Source organism: Martes martes (assembly GCF_963455335.1).
Source record: "Martes martes genome assembly, chromosome: 9".
Lineage (NCBI taxonomy): Eukaryota > Metazoa > Chordata > Mammalia > Carnivora > Mustelidae > Martes > Martes martes.
Genome location: NC_137896.1, coordinates 102,072,483 through 102,091,415, shown reverse-complemented (window position 1 = coordinate 102,091,415; position 18,933 = coordinate 102,072,483). Strand labels below are relative to the sequence as shown.

Here is an 18,933-nt window from a genome sequence, read left to right as displayed (position 1 = left end):
TTGCCAAGTAGAACTTCCTTATTTCTGCTCCCTTCTGCCTACTAAAGTCTTTCATTCTGCACAGCTCCTCAGAGCTCCTTTCTATCTGCTAGATTGGATGCTGCTTGATTGAAATTTATTTCTGCTCAAATAAATTCTTAAATTTTTTTTTTAATTTATTTTCAGCACAACAGTATTCATTGTTTTTTCGCCACACCCAGTGCTCCATGCAATCTGTGCCCTCCCTAATACCTACCACCTGGTCCCCCCAACCTCCCACCCCCCGCCCCTTCAAAACCCTCAGGTTGTTTTTCAGAGTCTGTAGTCTCTCATGGTTCACCTCCCCTTCCAATTTCCCTCAAAAAGATTTTCTTTCTTTCTTTCTTTCCTTATTTATCAGAGAGCAAGAGAGAGCACAAGCATGGGGAGAGGCAGAGTGGCAGGCAGAGGCAGAGAGAAGAAGCAGGCTGCCCGCTGAGCAAGGAGTCTGATGCCGGACTCGATCCCAGGACCCTGGTATCCTGACCTGAGTCGAAGGCAGGGGCTCAAATGACTGAGCCATCCAGGCATCCCAATTCTTAAAATTTTAACATGTTGATTCTTTCAAAAAACCAGCTTCTAGTTTCGTTGATACGTTCTACTGTATCTCTGGTTTCTACCTCGTTGATCTCTGCTCTAATCTTGATTATTTCCCTTCTTATGTGTGGAGTTGGTTTGATTTGTTGTTGATTCTCCAGTTCTTTAAGGTGTAGAGACAGCTGGTGTATTCTGGATTTTTCAATTTTTTTGAGGGAGGCTTGGATGGCTATGAATTTCCCCCTTAGGACCGCCTTTGCTGTATCCCATAGGTTTTGGAGTGAAGTGTCTTCGTTCTCATTGGTTTCCATAAATTGTTTAAGTTCTTCTTTGATCTCCTGGTTGATCCAAGCATTCTTAAGCAAGGTGGTCTTTAGCTTCCAGGTATTTGAGTTCCTTCTGAACTTTTCCTTGTGATTGAGCTCCAGTTTCAAAGCATTGTGATCTGAGAATATGCAGGGAATCATCTCAGTCTTTTGGTATCGGTTGAGCCCTGATTTGTGACCCAGTATGTGGTCTATTCTGGAGAAGGTTCCATGTGCACTTGAGAAGAATGAGTATTCTGTTGTTTTAGGGTGGAATGTTCTGTATATATCTATGAGGTCCATCTGGTCCAATGTGTCATTCAATGCTCTTATTTCTTTATTGATTTTCTGCTTCGATGATCTGTCTATTTCTGAGAGAGGCGTGTTAAGATCTCCTACTATTAATGTATTCATATCAATATGACTCTTTATCTTGATTAATAGTTTTCTTATGTAATTGGCTGCTCCCATATTGGGGGCATAGATATTTACAATTGTTAGATCATCTTGGTGGATAGTCCCTTTAAGAATGATGTAGTGTCCTTCTGTATCCCTGACTACCGTCTTTAGTTTAAAATCTAATTTATCTGATATGAGAATCGCTACCCCGGCCTTCTTTTGAGGCCCATTGGCGTGAAAGATGCTTCTCCATCCCTTCACTTTCAGTCTGGGTGTATCTTTAGGTTCAAAATGGGTCTCTTGTAGACAACATATGGATGGGTCCTGTCGTTTTATCCAATCTGCAACCCTGTGTCGTTTTATGGGTGCATTTAGGCCATTCACATTGAGAGTGATTATTGAGAGATACGTTTTTATTGACATTGTGTTATCTTTGAAGTCTTTCTTTCTGTCGATTGTCTCTATATTTCTGTTCAATGCTATTCTTAGGATTTTTCCTCTTTTATAGAACCCCCCTTAATATTTCCTGCAGTGTCGGCTTGGTGGTTGCATAGTCTTTCAAGCCTTGCCGGTCTTGGAAACTCTTTATCTCTCCATCCATTTTGAATGTCAGTCTTGCTGGATAAAGTATTCTTGGCTGCATGTTCTTCTCATTTAGTGCCCTGAATATATCTTGCCAGCCCTTTCTGGCTTGCCAGGTCTCTGTGGACAGGTCTGACGTTATTCTGATGGGCTTTCCTCTGTATGTAAGGAGGTTCTTTGTCCTAGCGGCTTTTAAGAGATTGTATCTACAATTATGATTCCTCAATTTTACTATGAGGTGCCTGGATTTTTTTTTGAATTTATAATCTTGGGGGGGGACCTTTCTACTTCTAGTACATGAACACTTGTTCCATTCGCAAGATTGGGAAAATTTTCATGAAAAATTTGTTCCACTATATCTTCTAGACTTCTTTCTTTCTCCTCCCCTTCAGGGATTCCAATAATTCTGACGTTGGAACGTTTCATGGCATCATTTATTTTCCTGATTCTGTTTTCGTGGCTTCTAAGCTGTTTGTTCCAGGCTTCCTCCTGATCCTTTCTCTCTATTTGTTTGTCCTCCAGATCACTAATTCTATCTTCTGTCTCAGTTACCCTAGCTTTTAGAGAATTTAGATTAGATTGGAACTCATTGAGAGCGTTGTGAACCTCATCCCTGGTGGCCTTCAGCTCTGCCCTAACATTATGAACCTCCTCTCTGGTCGCTTTCAATTCTGCCCTAATCAATTCTGTTTGGTCATCCATGGCTTTCTCCAACCTAGCTATTGCCTGGATAATTGTTAGCCTGAATTCTCTTTCTGACATATTGTCTATGTTGATAGCCGTTAGCTCTGTTGCAGAAGGCCCATCCTCTGTATTTTTCTTCTGTTGGGGATTCCTCCTCCTAGTCATTTTGGTGAGAGATGACTGGACAGATGTAGCTGGATGTATTGACCGTGGTGCAGTCAAGGTGCACCCTGGAACGCTTCTGAGCACTCAGGATTCCCCACCCAAATGAGAGAAAAAAGAAAAGAAAAAGAAAAAAGAGGGAGAGAGAGAGACAGGAAAAAAAGGGAAGATAAAAGTGAAGGTTCAGCCCAAATGGGCCCCAGGGTAAGGTTTATGACGTATACAAACACAAACAGACAAACAAAAAGACTGATAAAAGTATATGACGAGAGAAAAAATATATATATATAAGCAAAAAAAAGGAGGAGCCTCGTCAAGAAGAACCCCAAGTATAAGATTTATATACTATCCAGACAATCGATAAACCATTGGCCACACTAATCCAAAAGAAAAGAGAGAAAGCCCAAATTAATAAAATTATGAATGAAAAGGGAGAGATCACAACTAACACCAAGGAAGTAGAAACAATCATCAGAAGCTATTATCAACAGTTATATGCCAATAAGCTAAGCAACCTAGATGAAATGGATGCATTCCTGGAAAACTATAAACTCCCAAAATTGAACCAGGAAGAAATTGACAACCTGAATAGACCGATATCTAGTAACGAGATTGAAGCAGTGATCAAAAACCTCCCAAAAAACAAGAGCCCAGGACCTGACGGATTCCCTGGGGAATTCTATCAAACTTTCAAAGAAGAAATAATACCTATTCTCCTGAAGCTGTTTCAAAAAATTGAAGCAGAAGGAAAACTTCCAGACTCTTTTTATGAAGCCAGCATCACCCTGATCCCCAAACCAGGCAAAGACCCTACCAAAAAGGAGAATTTCAGACCGATATCACTGATGAATATGGATGCTAAGATTCTCAACAAGATCCTAGCAAACAGGATCCAACAGCACATTAAAAAGATTATCCACCATGACCAGGTAGGATTCATCCCTGGGTTACAAGGATGGTTCAACATTCGCAAATCAATCAATGTGATAGAACAAATCAATAAGAGAAGAGAGAAGAACCACATGATCCTCTCCATTGATGCAGAAAAAGCTTTTGACAAAATCCAGCATCCGTTCCTGATTAAAACGCTTCAAAGTATAGGGATAGAGGGAACATTCCTGAACTTCATCAAATCTATCTATGAAAAACCCACAGCAAATATCATCCTCAATGGGAAAAAGCTTGCAGCCTTCCCATTGAGATCAGGAACACGACAAGGATGCCCACTCTCACCACTCTTGTTCAACATAGTATTAGAAGTCCTAGCAACAGCAATCAGACAACAAAGAGAAATAAAAGGTATCCAAATTGGCAAGGAAGAAGTCAAACTCTCTCTCTTCGCAGATGACATGATTCTTTATATGGAAAACCCGAAAGACTCCACCTCCAAACTACTAGAACTCATACAGCAATTCAGTAATGTAGCAGGATACAAAGTCAATGTCCAGAAATCAGTGGCTTTCTTATACACTAACAATGAAAATACAGAAAGGCAAATTAGAGAATCGATTCCATTTACTATAGCACCAAAAACCATAAGATACCTCGGAATAAACCTAACCAAAGAGGTTAAAGATCTGTACTCGAGGAACTACAGAACACTCCTAAAAGAAATTGAAGAAGACACAAAAAGATGGAAGACCATTCCATGCTCTTGGATGGGAAGAATAAACATCGTTAAAATGTCTATACTGCCCAGAGCAATCTATACTTTTAATGCCATTCCAATCAAAATTCCACCAGTATTTTTCAAAGAGCTGGAGCAAATAATACTAAAATTTGTATGGAATCAGAAGAGACCCCGAATTGCTAAGGAAATGTTGAAAAACAAAAATAAAACTGGTGGCATCACGTTACCTGATTTCAAGCTTTACTACAAAGCTGTGATCACCAAGACAGCATGGTACTGGCATAAAAACAGACACATGGACCAGTGGAACAGAGTAGAGAGCCCAGATATGGACCCTCAACTCTATGGTCAAATAATCTTTGACAAAACAGGAAAAAATATCCAGTGGAAAAAAGACAGTCTCTTCAATAAATGGTGCTGGGAAAACTGGACAGCTATATGTAGAAGAATGAAACTTGACCATTCTCTTACACCGTACACAAAGATAAACTCAAAATGGATAAAAGACCTCAACGTGAGACAGGAATCCATCAGAATCCTCGAGGAGAACATAGGGAGTAACCTCTTTGATATCAGCCACAGCAACTTCTTTCAAGATATGTCTCCAAAGGCGAAGGAAACAAAGGCAAAGATGAACTTCTGGGACTTCATCAAGATAAAAAGCTTCTGCACAGCAAAAGAAACAGTCATCAAAACAAAGAGGCAACCCACGGAATGGGAGAAGATATTTGCAAATGACAGTACAGATAAAAGGTTGATATCCAGGATCTATAAAGAACTCCTCAAACTCAACACACACAAAACAGATAATCATATTAAAAAATGGGCAGAAGATATGAACAGACACTTCTCCAAGGAAGACATACAAATGGCTACCAGACACATGAAAAAATGTTCATCATCACTAGCCATCAGGGAGATTCAAATCAAAACCACATTGAGATACCACCTTACAGCAGTTAGAATGGCCAAAATTAGCAAGACAGGAAACAACGTGTGTTGGAGAGGATGTGGAGAAAGGGGAACCCTCTTACACTGTTGGTGGGAATGCAAACTGGTGCAGCCACTTTGGAGAACAGTGTGGAGATTCCTCAGGAAATTAAAAATAGATCTTCCCTATGACCCTGCAATTGCACTGCTGGGTATTTACCCCAAAGATACAGATGTAGTGAAAAGAAGGGCCATCTGTACCCCAATGTTTATAGCAGCAATGGCCACGGTCGCCAAACTGTGGAAAGAACCAAGATGCCCTTCAACGGATGAATGGATAAGGAAGATGTGGTCCATATACACTATGGAGTATTATGCCTCCATCAGAAACGACGAATACCCAACTTTTGTAGCAACATGGACAGGACTGGAAGAGATTATGCTGAGTGAAATAAGTCAAACAGAGAAAGTCAAGTATCATATGGTTTCACTTATTGGTGGAGCATAACAAATAATATAGAGGACAAGGGTAGATGGAGAGGAGAAGGGAGTTGAGGGAAATTGGAAGGGGAGGTGAACCATGAGAGACTATGGACTCTGAAAAACAACCTGAGGGTTTTGAAGGGGCGGGGTGGGAGGGTGGGGGAACCAGGTGGTGGGTATTAGGGAGGGCACAGATTGCATGGAGCACTGGGTGTGGTGAAAAAACAATGAATACTGTTACGCTGAAAATAAATAAAAAATTAAAAAAAAATTTTAACATGTTGATGATAGAGTTTTGTCCTCGCAGCTGTGAATGACTTGTGAATTAGATACCTTTCTAGTTTTATTTGAATTCTATACACCCTGTTCCCCATAAAACAAACAACTTATGAAAACCAAATGTTTCATCTTAAGGAGGCCATAGGCCTTTATGACTTTACACAGTCAAATTTTCATAATTTTTATATTACCTACATTTTAAAGAATGTTTCAAAATTCCAGAAAATGAATCCTGCAACAAGAAAAATAAGATATACGGATATGGTACGTTTCTTGTATTCAGTAACTAAAAATCTTAATATTTCACCAAAAAGGGTTTATTGAAATGCAAATTATTTAAAACAATAATTTGCTGAAGTTACAAAGACCAAAAGTCCACTTTAACTAGCTAAATTTAATTTTGTTCATCTATTTTGTATTTTTTGGAAATTTATTTTATTATGATATTCCATCAGTCAGATTTGGTAGGTTAACATTACAAGCTGATTATAGATTTACACGTATGCGTGAACTTGGTTGCAAGGTAATTTCGAACTGGGATGCGTAAAGTTTGAAAGCACGATTCTAGGCTTGCGACAAAGGTCCTGCCTTCAGGCGCCGCTGCGCTAAATTCGGAGCTCCCACCCCAGATGGGAGGGATGTGGCCTGCGGAGGCTCGGCCTTTTGATGTAATTCGGTGCCGCAGCGCCCTCTGCTGGTCCCAGGGAGCACAGCTGACCTCTCAGCTCCAAGCTAGGGTGACCAAAGCTTTTTGATTTTTGATTAAAGTCTCAGATTGACAAGACAAATGTTTGTTTTGTTTGGGGAAAAACAAGAAACTAAGTTTATCTTATTAATTTTTTTTTGAGAAGCCAGGTTTAAATCATCATTTAGGCAGTATACCAGAGAATTCCTCAGTTTGGATTTGCCCAACTGATAATTCTTTCCATTAGTCTAAACACCTTGTTCGTATGGAAAAATGATCAGAGAATCAGCAGTACCAAACGAACTACTCTAGCAGTTTACCATAATACATTCATTTAATTTTTCTTTTAAACTTTTTGTTAGAAATAATAATTGTAAGCTTTTACAGGCGAGATAAACACGACACCAGGCGAGGTAGGCACAAGGCAAGATTTATTAAAGGCACTCTCTGGGGAAGTTTCAGGGCTCAGGAGAAGGGGAACCAGGAAAGTCACGCCGGGAGGAGGTGGGCACCCTCAGGCGAGGTTCCGCGACTCCGGAAAGGGGAGTCGGGGAAGTCACACCGGGAGGGGGTCGAGTGGGTCTTTTATCTGGGTTAAGACAGGGAATAGGTTCACAGCTATATAAGGTATGGTATTTGGGGATTGGAGGGTTGGGGGAGTCCTGATGTTCCGGTTTCTTGCATAGGTATTGGGTTACTTGTGGAGATATGACCTGGGCATACATCCTTATGGCGAGAGAGTCAAGAGTTAGGAAAGGGGGGTGGTGCTGGAAGATGGTGGCCCCGGCGGTCATTTCTGTTGTTTCTCCTGCATTCCCGGAGCCGCCGACCCAACAATAATAGATACAGGAAAAGTAAAAAAAAAGTACAAGCATTTATAAATATCATTCATCTAGGGGCGCCTGGGTGGCTCAGTGGGTTAAAGCCTCTGCCTTGGGCTCAGGTCATGTTCCCAGGGTCCTGGGACTGAGCCCCGCATCGGGCTTTCTGCTCAGGAGGGAGCCTGCTTCCCCCTCTCTCTCTGCCTGTCTCTCTGCCTACTTGTGATTTCTCTCTCTCTGTCAAATTAAAAAAATATATATATATATATATATATATATATATATTTCATCTAGCTGCCTCTAATGTTAGAAACTTAAATAACCATCATCTCTAGCCCAGAGAGGATGGTTACCAATGAGTTCTTTGGGAGACTGGGTGCCCCTCACCAACACATTTGCTCGTGGTCCCTTGGGTCATCCTGGGGTGGGTGATTAATGGGCAGCTGAGTCACAGGTGTGTCCCAACATTCTCTCCATCTCCCTGAGCAACAGCTCAAAGTGAGCTACTTATGTATTTACAACGTCAGCACTCTGTGGCAATGACTAATTCATTGTAGGGTAGATTTCTAGAAGTGGAATAGATGGAGATGCTTCTAAGGTGCTGCTTAACATGTATGAGAAAAAAGCCCTAGGTGTGGTAGGCAGAACACCTAACCTGAATTGGTGTAGTGGAGGATTTATGGCTTCTTACCTGCTTTCCAGGCTGAAGGGAGATCACAGACCTGAAGCCCTTTGAGCCAAAGGACAGGTCCCTTTGAAGAAGAATTTTGCACAGTGGTGTGTTACAGATTGAATTGTGTCTCCCCACCTGCCCCCACTGCTTCACATGTTGAATCTCTAACTCCCAAAGTGACTGTGTTTGGAGATGGGCCTTTAAAGGAGTGATCGAGGCTAAATGAGGTCATGATAATGAGGTCCTAATCTAAATATGACTGCTGTCCCTATAAGAAGAGAAAGAGACAGCAGGGAAGTGTGTGCAGAGAGGAAAGGCCACAAGAGGGCACAGCAAGGAGAGAAGCCCCAGGAGAAACCAATGCTGCCAAAACCTTGATCTTGGACTGCCAGCCTCCAGAAATGTGGGAACAAATTTTTGTTCTTTAAGCCACCCTGTGTGTGGTATTTTGTCATGGCAGCCCAAGCAGACAAATACAGAGTGACAGGTAAATAGTAGGACTCTTCCCCCAAGCTTTACCCAGAGACATGTGTTGCCATTTATCAGAGGACTGTGTACTGGAAAGAGAGAAAGACTTTCCAGGGGCTTCAGATATTGGCTCCACACTGATGCTGATCCCCAGAGATGCCAAATGCTGCTGTGGTCCATCAAGCCAAGTAGAAGGTTATAAAAGTCAGGAGACAGATGGATTTTGGAGTTGAATCTGCCTGAAGGCTCAGCCTTAGATTGTTTTCTCAGGTTTAGAATTTATCTAATTTAAATAAATAAATTTAGTGATTGGCAACATGCCCCATTTTCAGTTCCTTCTTATTAAGTTAGGGTTACTATGTACAGAATGCAAAAGGGAAGCCCCTAGAATTCTTCCTCACCCCTGCCAAGATAATAAGTCCCGAACCAAAAGCAATACATACCTGGAGGGATGACTAGAATTAGTGTCATCATCAAAGACTTGAAAGATGCAAGGGTATTAATTTCACATCCCATTTAATTTACCTTGTTGGCTGGTACAAATACTGCATAGGTTGCAGAGAATGCCAGGAAATCATCATAAACTTCAACTTGTAAAGCCAGTTGAGGCTGCAGATCTGCATATATTGTCCTCACTGGAGCAAATAAACACAGCCCAAGACCTAGTATACAGCTATTCACCTAGAAAATGTTTTTTAAACCCCATATCTATGAGCAAAGATGACCAGAAGCAATCTGCCTTCACATGCAAGACTGTGTTGCTTCATGTCTATTCCCAGTTCCTCATTGTCGTAAGTCTTAAGGACAACGTGCTGGTCCATTACATTCATGACATTATGCTAATTGAATTTGGTAAGCAAGAAGTAACAAACACACTAGATGCCTTAGAAAGAGAAATGCTAGTGAGATGCATTCAGGGGTATGCTATATTGCTGAAATTTCCAGGGGTCTAGTAGTCTAAGCGTCTCAGAAAATCACCTAAAAAGTGATAGACCGGGATGCCTGGGTGGCTCAGTCATTAAGCGTCTGCCTTCGGCTTGGGTCATGATCCCAGGGTCCTGGGATCAAGCCCCGCATGGGGATCCTTGCCCGGTGGGAAGCCTGCTTCTCCCTCTCCCCCTGCTTGTGTTCCCTGTCTCACTGTGTCTTTCTGTCAAATAAATAAATAAAATCTTAAAAAAAAATGTGCGATAGATTCTTGGACCTTAGATCTCCCAGCAGGGGGAAAAAAAAAGGCATAGTGATTAATGGGCTTCTTTAGATTTTAGGGTTAACACATTCTTTGTCTGGGCATGCTGTTGTGGTCCATGTACCAAATAACCCATAAGGCTGCTAGTTTTGATGGGTCCTAGATCCAGAAAAGATTATGCTGAATATCCAGGTTGCCCCATGAGCCTTAAGAATTAACAGACCCACTGGTTCTAGAAGTGTTTGTTGCAATTAGAGGTACTTCACGGAGCTCTTACAAGCCCCAGGTGAAAAATGACGGGGAAAATCCGTGGGGTTTTGGAATAAGGCCATGTCCTCTTCAGCCCTCCTGAAAATCAGCTCCAGAACTGCTATTTGTTTATTATAGAGTCTAAATTCCTAACCATGAGACATGAAATGACTTATACTGCCCACCAAGAGCTTGGAATGTCCTGATCTGCCAAGCCATAAGATTGGACAGGCACAGGAACAGTCTATTTAAAAAATAATGATGTAGAGGAGACCAGGCCCAAGCTTATCTGAAAGGCAAAAGTCAACTTCATAAGTTGGTAGCTCAGACACCCATGGTACCTGCTTCTATAGCTTTTCCACCTGTTTCTTAATTCATACCAGAGTCTCATGGGATGATGTAGAATGGAGGAGGAAAAGCGTAGGCCTGATTGATGTATGTATGGATCTGCATAGTATGCTGGCCCCAGCTGGAAATAGATGGCTACTGCCATTTCACTATAGCCCCTTCAGCTTGCCTTGAAAAATAATGATGAAGGGAAATCCTCCCATTGGGCAGAACTTGAGGTAGTATATTTGGTTATTCATTTCATGTTGGAGGAGATCTGTGAGGCAGATCTACACTGATCTGTGGGGCAATGAGTTGGCTAGCTGGGCAGAAACTTGGAAAAGAGAAAGATTAGGACATCGGCTACAAGGATGTGTAGAGTAGTATGCAAGTGAACCTCACGGAATGGGCACGGAATAGGAAATGTGAAGATATTTGTTTTCCAAACAAGGACCTACCAAATGGCATCTACTGCAGAGGAGGCTCTCAGGAAATGAGAGGTTGAAGTGTCCCAACCCATGGATGCCAGTCTTCTCCAGTCCCTTGCCTACTCAGTGGGTCTATGTACAAAGTGACAGTGGTGGCAGATATGGAGATTATGCATGGACTCAGGCACTTGATTTCCCCTCAACAAATCAATTTGGTTATTGCCACTGAAGAGTGCTCAAACCATCATCAGCAGAGATCAACAGAAAACCCCTGACAACATTCCCTAATGCAACCAGCCAACTCCCTGGTGGCAGATTGTATTGGACTGTTCCATTATGAAGAGGCCAATGCTTTTTTCTTGTAGAGATACATATAAATTTTATGTATTGATTTATCTTCTCAACTCATAGTACTTCTGCCAGCAACACCATGGGGGCAGACTTACTGCATGACTGCATGATGCTACAGGGCGTCATTTTTAATTAAGGGTTCCATTTTTCAGTAAAGGCATTGTGGCTACAAGTTCACATTCATGTAATAATTCATTGGCTTTTCTACCTGAACCATTGTTGGCTTTACCATGTGCAGATGTCTTGATAAACTAATGGAATTGTCTTTTGAAGAGTCACATGTGGTGCCGAGTAGAACACAACACTTTGAGAGAGGGCTGTCTTACTAAAGCAGCATATTCTTTAAACCGCTGGTTGATAAATATTACTGTCTTTGTCATGATGGGAATGCAGAGGTTCAAGAGCCAAAAGGTGGAGTGGGGAAGAGACCCTCTTACTCTTAAACTAAATGGCATACTGTAGGAACTTTTTCTTCTTGTTATGTGACCCTAAGCTCCATGGAAAGGAGGTTTTAGTGCCCAGGAATGCAATGCTTCCACTAGGGAATACAGTCAAGGATTGGAGGAATTGGAAGCTGAGATTGCCCTATAGCCATTTGGCCCCTCGTGTCATTGAATAAACAGGCAGAAAGGAGTCAACTTAATGGGTGGGGTGTTTAATCCTGATTATTTAGGGAAAACTAGGTTGGTGCTACTTGATGGAGGTACACATGACTGTGTCTGGAACCCAAGGGGTTCCCTGGAGAAGGTCTTATTACTCCCCTGCCTGGTAGTTTCAGATAGTGAAAAACTGTAACACCCTAAATCCTGAAAAGAGCACCAAGGACTCAGAGTCCATAGACACAAAGGCTTGAATTACCCTCAAGGTGAAGAAGAGCATCCTGCTAAGGTACTTGTAGAAAGCAAGGGAAATATGGGATAGTTGGTGAGAGAAGGCAGCCATGACTACTACATTAGACCTTGTGAATAGCTACAGAATCAAGTAGTCTATCAATTGACTTCTTAACTGTTTCCTCCCCACTCCTGTATTTTCCTCTAACCACCTTATAGGAGCAACAGTGGGAATGGCTTTTAAAAACTTTCAGTTGGGGGTATGACCACATAGACCTAACTTGTGGTGATTCAGAAGCTGCTGTCTTTTTATATTTCGCTTGGGATAGGGAACTCAGATTTCAGACTCATGGAGTAAGAGCATGGACTTGAGGGGCAGAAGGCTTAGCCTATGCTGGATGACTTCCACCACCACTGCCTTCACGATTCACTGGAAGGAAATTGGAGGATGGGAAGAGAGAGAAGTCAGGGTATTTAGTTCTGATTCCTTCCCTCTGGGGTCACCCCAGGCTGTTTTTCTTGAGGCAGGTCATGGCTTCTATTATGTTGCCCTCTCCACAAAGCTCTCTCTCTGTGGGTTCTGGTAACTGTTTCCTCTTCTTGTCCATTCAGGCCTATGGGTGATAAGAGGTGTATCCTACTGTTACTAGCCCCAGGGTTCAGCATTATCTACGCCTTGGGATTTCCCTATACTCTGCCCACATCTTTATAAATAACCCCTTTATTACATTTGCCTCAAACTGCCAAATTTTGAATGTGTCATATATTTCTTGTTAGGACCTGATGGGCACAGCATGGCTCTCAAGTTCACCCAAGCAGACTTGAAAGACTTTGATGTGGGAGAGACATTCTCTTTCTTGCAAAGATGTAAATGTCTGAACATGTAGTTCTGATTCTCACAGAAAATTATCTTACAGACATGAGGGAACCTGGCCTTATGTACTGAATGCCAGTTCAGAAGAGAATTAGCTCAATGCTGGTCCTTGCTGCCATTATGGAATTACCACATCAATGGTTCTGATCCTATATAACTTCTGGACTTCCAAGTATGTGATCTAATGAATATTTTGATCACATTGAATTGGAGTTTTCCAACTTTTGAAGCTGAACTAACTGATAGATTCTTATAAGTAGAATTGATGAGTCAAAGGGCACATATATTTAGATTTTTAATAGCTCCTGCAAAATTGCTTCCCAAAAAGACTGTGCTGATTCACACATCCATCCATACAGTCAGTGAATCTGTTTCCTCACCACCATTGCCTACCACCTTTTTAATTTGTGCCTTCCTGTTGGGTGGAAATGGAATCTCATTGTTGCTTTGATTTGCATTTTGCTAATTACTGGTACGGTTAACTATAATTACTTCTATTTGTTGGACATTTATATTTTCTTCTCAGTGAAATGCTTTTTACGTCTATTGTTTATTTTTCTATAAAATTACTTGCATTTTTTAAACTAGTGGGAACTACTTAAAAACTTTGAATGGTAGGTATTAGCTTGTTAGATGTGTTGCAAATATTTTCTAGCAGGTGCCTTATCTTTTAACTTTCACCCATCATGTGTTTTGTCCAAGTTTGTCCAAAATTCTAAAATTTTGATGATGTTCAGTTTATCATCTTCTCTTTCATGGCTTTTGCACTTTCTGTTATATGGCTCATTAGGCTAAAAGTTCTCTGTCATTGGCTTTTTATCCAGGAATTTCAAACTTTAGGCATTTAACCTAAGCTTTTCCTTAAATGTTTTACCACAAACTGTCTGATAGAGGCTTTAGCTGTTTTTTTTTTTTTTTTAAAGATTTTATTTATTTATTTGACAGACAGATCACAAGTAGGCAGAGAGGCAGGCAGAGAGAGAGGAGGAAGCAGGCTCCCTGCTGAGCAGAGAGCCTGATGCGGGGCTCGATCCCAGGATGCTGGGATCATGACCTGAGCTGAAGGCAGCGGCTTTAACCCACTGAGCCACCCGGGCGCCCCTGTTTTTATTTTTTGGTTGCACACAAGTGTACAATTTGGTCAACAGATTTTTTAAAATTTTTTATTTCTTTTCAGCATAACAGTATTCATTATTTTTGCACCACACCCAGTGCTCCATGCAATCCGTGCCCTCCCTAATACCCACCACCTGGTTCCCCCAACCTCCCACTCCCCCACCCCTTCAAAACCCTCAGGTTGTTTTTCAGAGTCCATAGTCTCTCATAGTTCACCTCCCCTTCCAATTTCCCTCAACTCCCTTCTCCACTCCATCTCCCCATGTCCTCCATGTTATTTGTTATGCTCCACAAATAAGTGAAACCATATGATAATTGACTCTCTCTGCTTGACTTATTTCACTCAGCATAATCTCTTCCAGTCCCGTCCATGTTGCTACAAAAGTTGGGTATTCATCCTTTCTGATGGAGGCATAATACTCCATAGTGTATATGGACCACATCTTCCTTATCCATTCATCCGTTGAAGGGCATCTTGGTTCTTTCCACAGTTTGGAGACTGTGGCCATTGCTGCTATAAACATTGGGGTACAGATGGCCCTTCTTTTCACTACATCTGTATCTTTGGGGTAAATACCCAGTAAAAACAAAAATAAAACTGGCAGCATCACATTACCTGATTTCAAGCTTTACTACAAAGCTGTGATCACTAAGACAACATGGTACTGGCATAAAAACAGACACACAGACCAGTGGAACAGAGTAGAGAGCCCAGATATGAACCCTCAACTCTATGGTCAAATAATCTTTGACAAAACAGGAAAAAATATACAGTGGAAAAAAGACAGTCTCTTCAATAAATGGTGCTGGGAAAACTGGACAGCTATATGTAGAAGAATGAAACTCGACCATTCTCTTATACCGTATACAAAGATAAACTCGAAATGGAAAAAAGACCTCAATGTGAGACAGGAATCCATCAGAATCCTCGAGGAGAACATAGGCAGTAACCTCTTTGATATCAGCCACAGCAACTTCTTTCAAGATATGTCTCCAAAGGCAAAGGAAACAAAAGCGAAAATGAACTTTTGGGACTTCATCAAGATCAAAAGCTTCTGCACAACAAAGGAAACAGTCAACAAAACAAAGAGGCAACACACGGAATGGGAGAAGATATTTGCAAATGACAGTACAGACAAAAGGTTGATATCCAGGATCTATAAAGAACTCCTCAAACTCAATGCACACAAAACAGACAATCATATAAAAAAATGGGCAGAAGATATGAACAGACACTTCTGCAATGAAGACATACAAATGGCTATCAGACACATGAAAAAATGTTCATCATCACTAGCCATCAGGGAGATTCAAATTAAAACCACATTGAGATATCACCTTACACCAGTTAGATGGCCAAGATTAGCAAGACAGGAAGCAACCTGTGTTGGAGAGGATGTGGAGAAAGGGGAACCCTCTTACACTGTTGGTGGGAATGCAAGTTGGTGCAGCCACTTTGGAGAACAGTGTGGAGATTCCTCAAGAAATTAAAAATAGAGCTTCCCTATGACCCTGCAATTGCACTACTGGGTATTTACCCCAAAGAAACAGATGTTTTAAATTTACAGAAATGTACCTTGATGTTGGTCCTGTATAGTTGAATTCTTTTGTCTTGACGCCTTTAGTGGTTCTTTTGTTTCTGCCATTTTCGGTGAGGAGTTTGGGGGTTATTTTTGTTAAGTTATCTTTCATTTTCACACGTAGAGGAAGCTATTAAATAGCACGTTGGCCCACAACCAAAAGTGGGGGTTTTCATGGCAGACCCAGCTTCGGGAAAGACATGAGGATGGGTCAGCCCACAGGGAAGGGAGTTTTAGACAATGAGCTTGGGCTGCTTAGAAGAGATGAGGTTTGGGCAAGTTCAACTATATCATCACACCCACATTTGGTAGAGGCAGTTCTGCAGAGGTCATCCTGGGAATTTCCTTGGCATTGTCCCATTTTCTCAAATCTACTCGAGTACAAATGGCCCAGGCTGTTCTCTGTGGTGCACGTCGTGTTGCCCCATTAGTTCAACCAAGGGAATGCCATTTCTCTTCCAGTAGCAATGTCCAGGCTATATTGGTTGTAGGTAGCCCCTGATAAGATATAAGCTGCAGTGGCTTTGGTCCTTTTAGGAGCCACAGTGGAGCTGGTGAGCACTAAAGCAGAGAGCCCTGGATTGGGGAATTGGGAGTTACAGATTCTAAACCCAGCTCTACCATGAATTTGATTCTGTGTATTTTTCAACTGTGGGGGTCAGACAACATCTACTACTTCTTGGTTCCTTCTGCTTTCATTCCTTGTGAATGTCAGCTTGGCTCCATGAATACATTGTTACAGAGATTATGCCTCTATGAACAGGTTCTAGAGATTCTAGTCCTGGTGAATGACCAAGCTCGCTCTCCATTCTTGGTTTCCATTGACGTTCCCTCCACTTATCAAGATCATGAGCACGTTAAGTGAGCAAAATAGAAGGACTTGATACCAAACAATCACGGACGATAGTATCTTAGAGCTTAAAAGTTGGAATCTGGACTTCATGATCTCTTAAAATTATTTCCATGTCTAGGATCTTTTTTGAGTTTACGAGTACTCACTTGAACTCAATTCAAGCCACACTTAATGTTGTGCATAATTTTCACTGTTGTATGTGACAATAGAACATTAATAGAAAGAATTTGACAAACTGGGTTTTGAATCGTATTCCTTACTTTTTGTAACCAGCATAAATATTGATAGTCCTCTCAAATACAGCTAGGATATCATGTAATCATATTATCCATCCCTTCTACTCAAAGACTAAAGTTCTGGTCCATTTCTTTACTAGATATGGCCTATCTGCTCCTCAATTATCCACCCAGTGGTTCAGTTCTTCCCTCTCATCACTGTCACTCCTATTCTAATTTCTCTGATACTCATTCACGGTAAACTTTAAACTGGGGACTTCAGAATGGATACTGATTGCTGGCAATTCTGGAAATTACTGGATGCTCTGAATATTGGGAAGTGAGAGGAAGGTCAGGATCAAGTGGAATAAGAGGCTGAAACTGAAAGGGACACATGTCATCATAAGACATAGGTTTTTACTACCTTCTTCTGGGTATGGAAAGTTCAAGCTATATCCAAAGGCTTTGGCATCAGTGAAAATACAGCTCTCTGGGTTGTGTCCCTTGGGTCCTCTGAGCATCTCTTGGGCTGATGCCTCCTCTCCGCATTTGTGTTCATGCACCGAACAGACTACACTATCTCTTCAGAGGTCTGAGCATCAGTTTGGCAGAGGGTCCCCTCCTGAGGTCTGGGCATCAGTCCTACAAGGTCCTTCCTTTGAGCTCCTAGGTTCTTTTGTTTCCTCTTGTTTCTTTCCTGAACTTGTTAATATCAGGGACACTTCAGCACCTTCTTGTTACTCTTTAGTGTTCTAATATATTTTGTAACTAGTTCCCTTTGTTTGAAATTCCTTGTGTGGGTTCTTCCCACACTAGATCCTGATTGAAACAGAAACCTAAGAAATTTGGGGGCCAGATGATAGGACCCTTTAGATGTCATTTTTTTTGGTGAACTTCCCAAGAAAGGAGGTATGTTGACTGATACATAATTGAGAAGCTCTTCGGTTGGACAGAGGGGACCTAAGAGAGGTGACACTGGCTGAGCCTGGCTTTGAACACAAGTGTGTCCAAATTCATTATCACACTCTCTCCTGGAGTAACAGATAAACTGGAAGCCAAAAGTGATGGGATTGAGGGCTCAAAGGAAAGGACCATGTTCCTCCAAGGCCAACAAGGAGATGGGGGTGAAAAGTATGAGAGGATGAGCAAGGAGACTTTTAGGGGTGGGAAGAGGGGCTCATGGAGGTGCCTGCCTAGAAGGTTCTGTCTTAGCCCTTTCCTCCCACCCCCCAGCTAGGCAGGTAAATATAAAGTTGTTTCCAGTCTATCTTTTGAAATTTACCTTAGTCAAGTTAGCTTCTGCCTCAGAAAATTTTTGTGCTTGACCTCAGTGGATGGAGGGTGGGAGTATAATAAACATGGTCCCCCCCAAAAGTAGTAATGACTGTTACCATTCATTGTGAACCTACAAATGCCTGGCATTACTAGACCAGAGGGTAGAGGATAAGTTGGGATCTGGGGCTCAGGTTTTAGGGAGATCATTGCCGACCATTTTAGTCCTCAGGGAGTTCTGGAGTCCGCTGCATTTTGGAGGTACCAGGGACCTCAGTTAAGGGTACACTGCCCAGTGTTTGTGGCTTCTCAAGGGGGCAGAGGTGCTAAAAGAGTACAATAGGGGAGCTTTCAGCCTAGCCCTCTTTTCAGGGGTGGCCTGAGGTGGTTCAGGCATGGTTGGATGGCCAAGAATGCCATGTGGACCCTGCCTGAAGCCCATAGCTAATTTTGCAATCAAAGGGCCCCTTTAGTGGAACTGTAGAGGGCAAGCTTGCCTGCCCCAGCAGATGGACTTCTTTTGTGAAGGGCCTGGCATTTCCAGTTGTAGCCTGAGTGACAAGACAGGAGAACTGGGTTCTGGGGAAGTCCCTCAGTATCCCCTTGCTGAGAAACCTGGGGACTGTCATCAGCTCTATTTCCCCATGGGCGTGGTTTGGTGCAGCTCAATGCTGATGCTATGATTTTGCCATCTGAGACTCCCAAGATTTTCTGACATACAATTGCCACGCCCCACCAAGGTAGTGGCACCTCCTCCATTATACCAAATAAATGGCAGTCTCTGTCAGAGCGCTTCACTGCTCTTGGGAGCTGTTGGAGCTGTGATTCAGTCCCCTGCACTATTGATAAAGGTCCAGCAAGTCCTCCAACTTTCTAGTCTTCCCTCTCTTCTGTGCTTTAGGGCTCAGGGAAGAGATGGGGCTATGCCAGGCTCTGCGACTTGTCCAGTGCCTGTCTAGTTGCTTCTCACTTCCTCACTTCCCAGGGAGTTGC

The 18,933-nt window shown here is 42.1% G+C and overlaps 1 protein-coding gene across 1 annotated transcript in view; it reads left to right on the top strand.

The window, feature by feature from the left end:
• LOC308348612 (interleukin-36 gamma-like) overlaps positions 1-18,933 on the top strand; it is a 47,828-nt gene that overhangs the window by 23,197 nt on the left and 5,698 nt on the right. The window lies entirely within an intron of this gene.